This window comes from Prionailurus bengalensis, chromosome D3 (genome assembly GCF_016509475.1).
Source record: "Prionailurus bengalensis isolate Pbe53 chromosome D3, Fcat_Pben_1.1_paternal_pri, whole genome shotgun sequence".
NCBI classification, from domain to species: Eukaryota; Metazoa; Chordata; class Mammalia; order Carnivora; family Felidae; genus Prionailurus; species Prionailurus bengalensis.
Window position 1 is genome coordinate 12,455,241 of NC_057356.1, and position 7,510 is coordinate 12,462,750.

At 51.2% G+C, this 7,510-nt stretch overlaps 1 pseudogene; it reads left to right on the forward strand.

The window, feature by feature from the left end:
- Positions 1-749: 749 nt before the first annotated feature.
- Positions 750-7,236, forward strand: LOC122470919 (annotated as a pseudogene).
- Positions 7,237-7,510: the final 274 nt, after the last annotated feature.

The following is a 7,510-nucleotide window of genomic DNA, read 5'->3' on the forward strand; positions in this document are numbered from 1 at the left end:
AGCTATCAAGTAGTGAAACAGCTAGTCATTCGAACACCCATCTGTCTGAAACATGTTATTTAATTTTGGAGTCAATTAACCCCTTAGTATTGAATCCCCCCATAAATATATCAATAAATGAGTGAGTAAATAAATGATAGATATGAGAGGTAGACAAATGATATATAGAGATAATAGATTGATAGACAAATAGAAGATAGATAAGATAGATAGATAGATAGATAGATAGATAGATAGTTGTCAGACCTACAGTGAACAAAACTGAAGCCCAAATTCCTAGGATCCCTACAAGCCTGAATCCATATTAACTCTCTGAGAGAAAGAGGAATAGAATCCTTGGAAACCTAAAGGACACAAATACCCCTGAGAAAGCCACCTCAGAGCACTGGCAAAAGCCTCCGAAAGGGTGTCTACAAGATGGTAAACATCTGTCTACTTCCAAATATTTGGATGATGGACTACCAAATTTTGTCCAACTTTTCTTCCATTTGTTTGATAAACACAGCTGGCTTAGAAGCGAGTAGTGGATCTAAATGCAGGGAACCCTTAGAGATTTTCTCACCCAAACCTCCTCTCTATACCAATGAAGGGAACCACAGAGAGCAAGGGGCTTGGGCAAAGTTACCCACCAAGTGGCTTTGGTATCTTTACTTCAACACGAGTTAAATAGAATCTATCTTGATTTAAGTACGATGTAGCTTAAAACCCAACAATCTACCTCCAGGAAAAATCTGACACAGATCTCTACCATGCGGGTTGTGGTGGAGAATTGGAAGTAAGCTAGGTGTCCAACTCTAGGGGAACGATAGAGAAAATGGGGGGCAGGTGCACTACGGAGCCCCGTGCATTAGAAACAAATACACGCACACACGACATACACACTTGTGTCTTAATATGTTCACATGGCGACAAGGAGGGTTTTCAGCCACATGGTGTTGAGTTAAAAAAAATGAACAAAATGAGATCATTAGCTCACTGACTCTTTTTTTTTTCAACGTTTATTTATTTTTTGGGGGGACAGAGAGAGACAGAGCATGAACGGGGGAGGGGCAGAGAGAGAGGGAGACACAGAATCGGAAACAGGCTCCAGGCTCTGAGCCATCAGCCCAGAGCCCGACGCGGGGCTCAAACTCCCGGACCGCGAGATCGTGACCTGGCTGAAGTCGGACGCTTAACCGACTGCACCACCCAGGCGCCCCTCACTGACTCTTATGTAAAGTAAGTTCATGCACAAAGACCTATTACATATATTTTTCTTCATATATATATTTTTAAGTCTAACCCTTCTAATATCTGTCTTTTTTAATTTTTAAATTTTAAATTTTTTAATTTTTGAGCAAGAGACAGAGCCAGCGTGGGAGAGGCAGAGAGAGAGAGAGAGACAGAGAGGGTGAGAGAGAATCCCAAGCAGGCTCTGCACTGTCAGCATGGAGCCTGACACAGGGCTCGAACCCATGAACTGTGAGATCGTGACCTGAGCCGAAACCAAGAGTCAGACACTTAACCGACTGAGCCCTGTCGGTTTTTAAAGGGAAAATATTGAAGGGCATGTTCAGACATGAATGTGAATGCCTTTAGCTGCCTTTAGCGGGAAGGGAGATAAGAATGGGGAATAGAACAAAGAGGGAAAATACAATGTACACAACACAACACAATACAATACAGTGCTTACAATAGGATACGATACGATACGATACGATGGTATGATACAATACGATACGATACGATAAAGCAAGAGGAATGTTTGGCATATTCTAAGTTGATAAAATATGATCAAAGGAGGAGCATAATTGCTTCTACCCTGCAGATGAGGTGAAAAGAAATTCCTCCTATGTCTCAGCCCAGTGACATCACAGGAAATACCAGAAATTCTCTGGAGGCACACACTACCTCCAGCTCTTGGCCAAAGGTCCGCTGAATGAGGTTGAAGGGGTGAAAGAAACATGTCCTTTAAAAATCCTGTTTTCATCAGCCATAATGGGCTTAAGCCACATGTGAACTATGGGACCAGTTTCACCTTTCAGGACTCCGGGAACCTGGTTTCCATTCACATGTCTTGGGGATTTACGTACATCTCAGCGGGCGATCCCGCTGTGGTCAGCCGGGGAGATCACCTTTCGGAAATGACGGATGAGTTTCCATCTTCCCCAGACGGAGCCCTTTCTTCAGCCCTCGGACATGCTTTCTGGATGGCACCGATCCTCCTCCAAAATACCACGGAGGAAAAGCAGTCCCTTCCACGTCTAGACTGTTTCTTTATCCTTTGCAAAGCGCTCGCAAGATCATCACGTAAGAAAAACACGGGTGGCTGAGAAATTACCAGCCCTGCATAAAGAAAGCAACGGACGAGGGGCGTCGGTGGCATTCAGCGATGTGCCCCAAATCACGCGCATGCCTTTTGAACCCTCTCCTCCAGCTTTTCAAGCTGTTCCTTCTCATGTAATATTTGTCACGCTACTGTAACGAAGAACGATCATTCCTTTGATTGATTTAAACCTGGGTGGCACGTACTTTACACAGAGGATGTCACTGAATCTGCGGCAAACTCTTTAACCCATTTTATGGACAAGGACACCAACCTGTAAGAGACCGGGTAATTTGACACGTGGCAACAGCTACTATGCTACCCAGGTAGTATTTGGATCCGGCTTCTGAGCTCTGGAGTCTTGACCCGAAACCACCACTACCCTTGGCTGTCTAGTTCCACAAACCGAATTTGTCCTGTGCTCTGATCCTGAGACCTAAGCATCTCATTCATTTATTCACGCGCTCAGAAGTGTTCATTGGGCACCTGTTATGTGTGAGACACTGTGTGTGGCCCGTTAGCGGGGCCTACACGTGTGAGTGGCGGTGGGGACGGTCCAACTCCCAGACTCTGGATTCAGCCCTACTGAAGCCTGGGGTCCGCGGGAAACTGAGGCCAAGACGTTTGCATTAGCACACCGACGGCGAGTATGATCCCAGAGAGCACGTGCAGGAAAGAGCCCACGCAAGAACGCGTTACTGTCGAGCCACCACGAGGCTGCCATCGTGTCTGAGAAACCACACGAAATGGACCTCGGGCCCATTCGTCTGCAAGGAGGTGGAGGGGAGTCTCATCTCACGCTCCCATTCCCCCTTCGTCAAAAGGGCCATCCGAACGGGTCACGAGTTCCCCCCGTCTCCAGGACGATGCGTCCTCTGCCGCGTCCCACGCCGTGACACCCAAAGGACAGGCCTGCGGCCGGAGGCGAGAAGTGCAACAGGGCGGGCGGGGGGCGGGGGGGGGGGGGGAAGCCACGTGCGTTGCACCTGCGTGGAATGTGGTCAGACTCTGCATAGAACTGGACGAACGGTGGCTGGAGTCAGACAGGCGAGGCAAGGGGGTTGGAAGCGTGCATCCGAGGTCTCTGAGTGAGTTCCGGAGGCAGATATCAAATAATAATAATGGCTGTGGAAATAACTCTGTTGTTCTGCACGCGGGACTTGCCACCGAGGACAAATACACCGCAGGCTGCATATATGCGTACCTTAGACCAAGTGCTTCTGCGTCTGCAGACTGGCTCCTGCCTCTTCATTGTGATCACAGGAACCCAATGGAGACGGGCGCGTCTACACCTGCGGATGAGGACAGAGGCCGAGGGGCAGAATCGGGCCCCGGGGTTACCCAGAGCGTGACGGATGGGCCGGGATTCAAACCCAGTGCTCCAGCTCCAAGACTCTTCCCCCGCTCTCTGTGAACATTTCTAATTCTTTCCCGATCCTATTTCAGGAAAGGACAGCTGGGTGGGGGTGAGAACAGCTGCCATCAGCCTCATAAAAGATGAGTTTCTTGCCCCCCACTGCTACAGAAAGAAGGGAACAAATCCTTTGGTTCTGACCAGAAATTAAAAAAAAATTTCTTTTCTTAGCTAAAATATTGTGGGACGGGGGGCGGTGGGGGTGGGGGGGGGGATATTTTGCTCAATTTCATCCTGAAATAGATTTAACCCGTTCAGGTATTCGTTACCGCTTACGGGATGTTTGACCCTGGGCGCGTTAACGTTTTTCTCCATGCCTCAGTTTCCCCCACGGCTATAATAACAGCACCTCGTTCCAAAGCTTGCTCAGAGGACTTAAAAAAAAAAAAAACATCGGCACCAAACACGATACGGGAACATAAAATTTCGTTACTTCTGCCTCTATCCGGGTTATACGAGCAACTCACATCATCGCCATTTCCCTTCGCACATGCCATCCCCCCTTCTCGGCCCTCATTCCTTCCTTCCTTCATTCGGGGGTTCTCGAAGCCATCCCTGAGCCAGGCCCACGGCCTCGCCTTTCACAAGATACGCATCTGCTGAGGCCTGCTCTCTCATTCAGGGCAAGCAGACAGCATTTATCCTGAAAGCCAATTTCAGTGCGCTGCAGGTGGCTGGGCCCCCCGGGAGCCCTGTTTCGAGGTGCATTCTAGGGCCACCTGCAGGCTCCGTTGGTCTGCTGGGCTGAATGCTGGATCTCCGCCATCCGCAGAGGTCCGGGTAGGTGTGCACCGTCTTTCGGGAGCCCTGATTCTTTTCGGCCGTTCACGAAGGCCATTTTCTTTTGGCCAAATACGGCAAACTCTTGAGTAACCGACCGTCCTGTTCTGCTTCCGAGGAAAGCTCAGGTCGGGTACTGAGAGCTTAGAGAGGATCCTTGCAGGAAACACGGCAGTCGTCCCGTTTAGTCCTCGCAAACGCCCTGGGGTTGGGTCTCATTTCACCCATCTTACAGAGGAGCAAACTATGGCCCAGAGACACTAGGGACTCTGCCGTGGAGCTTCACGCGGGTCTGTCTCATTCCAGCATCCACCGTACGGTTCTCTTGGCCACAGGGAACCACAGCACCTCAGAGGTGCTTGGACCCTGGAGGGAAAAGACGGACCTACTTTGGGTCTCCCTTAGAGCGCCCCACGGTGGTCCCAACGCTCCAGGCCACCCATCTGTTGCCATGCCGAAGTCCACGGTGATGATCTCAGGTCACACCCCTGGAACCCCGCCCCCCTGCGTCACACCCCAGCAGCCTCTGTGCCTCCGGTCCCTGATGAAGCCTCAATGGGGCGCACAGCTGTCCAGCTAAGTCACCGACCACAGCACACTCTTGCCCATAGTAGGCCCTCAGTAAATAGCTATAAAAAGAGAGGAGGAAGGAAGGAGGGGGGAAGGGAGAGAGGGAGGGAAGGACACACGGGAATGGACACATAAGTATGACTAAACAAAGGATTCAGACACAGCCCTGGGCCCCAGGAGCTCCCAGAGGAGTCCCAAACCAGTTCCTTCAGAGGATCCCCTGTCACTTGACCTCCACCTGCCCTGCCCCCCCACCCCTCCAGCTCCCTCCCTTCTTTCCCCTCCCTTTACTGCCCTCCTCCCTCCCACCCCCACCCCTGCCCCTGCCTCCTTGGAAAACAAGAGCCACACTGGCCTTTACTGACTGTCAAACACCTCCGTGAGTTTCCTCAGAACAAACCGACTCGGCCGACTGTTCGGTTTGTTTTCTTCCTTTTTCTAAGCTGCTGAGTTGTCCCCGGCCATTGTGCAAGAGGTCAGATGGGGGGGGGGGACTGTCAACAGCTCCCGAAGGTAGGCTCCTACCCCCGAAAGGGGGTCCGGGGTTTTACAGGCCTAAGTGGCTGGGCTGGAACACACACACACACACACACACACACACAGAGCGGCTGTTTGTTTTCGCGGACAGGTCTGGTATTTCCCCGGTGGGAGAGGCGGAGCTTGAAACACAGAAGGTCCTCCTTCCCTAACTGGACACGAACAACAATTTGGGTAAACAGACCCACGTCACCCCAGGTGTGTGCGCCCCTCCCGGAGAGCGGGAAGGCTGAACGCTTTGAGGGAAATACGTTTTGACTTTGTTTTTCAAGTTTACCGTTCGTGTATGTTGTATCGTAGAACAGAAGCCAAAAGTCCCCCTCCAAAAATCTTGAATCGCACACCCCGGGGTAAATAGTGACCGCTTGTTGCTTTCACCATCCATTCATTCGCTCAGCAGATATTTATTACATGCCTACTATGTGTCAGACACTGTTCTAGGTTTGGCGAGGAGAAGCGGACCCTGGTTCTTCTAGAAAGTTTCCCTCCGCAGCCCCGAACATCGGAGCGAGCTGCTCTAACGAGGGAAGGGCCCTGGTTACATCCGGGCATCTCACACCCGCCCCCCGGAAAGACTGCCAGACACACGGGTCGGCAGCTTAATTTTCTGTATTTAAAAAATAGTCATCGAACCCTTCGCTATCAGCCCAGGCGCTTCTGCCCCTTGCATTTCAAAAGTTGCACATACCCTACCGTTTGGATGTACCGTGACCCATTTGAACAGTTTTCTGTGGCTGGAGATGTGGGTTGTCTCCGAGCTGATTTCTAGAAGTCAGGTTGCTAGAAAAGGGAACCAGTTGAAAAGCCAACAGACGGTGTAAAAGGGGCTAAGGAGTTTGAAGGGACAAGTTAACTTGCCGTCTTCCCCCAGTTGTACGTGCTGCGTCCCTTTCTTAAAAGTAAAGGAATCTGGTCCGCCAGCTCCTGGAAAACACAGACGAAATCCACTGCAGTGATAAGGAGGCCCTCTCTGACATCTGCTTCGGAACCCTAAAACGGACCACACCCACCTCGGGGACTTCAGCCTCCAGGTGTCAGCCACCCTGAGTAGGGGTGCTACCTGCCTGTGCTTCCCTGGGTTCGATGCTGACCTGGGCAAGCTGGCTCTCAAGGTGGTCCCTTCCCCCCCGCCCGCACCCCTTCGTGCCCAGATTCACCCCAGTCCTGGGCCCTGACAGTGCCCCAGCTCACCCCACACATGGTGGGTACCAAGAACACAATGGCCGTCTGTGACCTTCACCATGGCCGCTACCTGACCAGGGACGCCATGTTTGGGGGCCGCATATCCATGAAGGAGTTGCACAAGCGGATGCTTGACACCCGAAACAAGAACAGCAGCTATTTTGTTGGGTGGATCCCCAATAATGTGGGAACAGCTGTCTGTGACATCCCACCCGGGGACTAAAAACATCTACCCCTTTGATCGGCAACAGCACAGCCATCCAGGAGCCGTTCAAGCACATCTCAGAGCAATTCGCGGCCATGGCCATTCTGCCCCAGTGCACAGGGCACGGACGAGATGAAGCTCACTGAGGCCGAAAGTAGCATGAATGACCTGGTGTCCAAGTAACAGCAGAACCAGGAGGCCATGGCCGAGGAGGAGGGCGAGTTTGAGAAGGAAGTGGCCTAGAGTTTTCTGGTATCCGGCAAAGCATGGAAGCCGTGTGAGCTCTTTATCACTCACAACCTCTCCTCCGAGAGCCATGTCTCTGTGGGTTCTTGTGCTACCTGTCCTGATGTCACGTGCTGTACAGATGCCACTATTGAGGCATTTTCATAGTAAGAAAAAAAAAGTGAAAGAACCTGTCCTAGGACACTCAGAGAGTGACATTTACATGGCATAAAGCTGCGCCCAGCCTTAAGAAACCCAAATCTCCCCCCATCTTGCTGGATGTCATATCTGG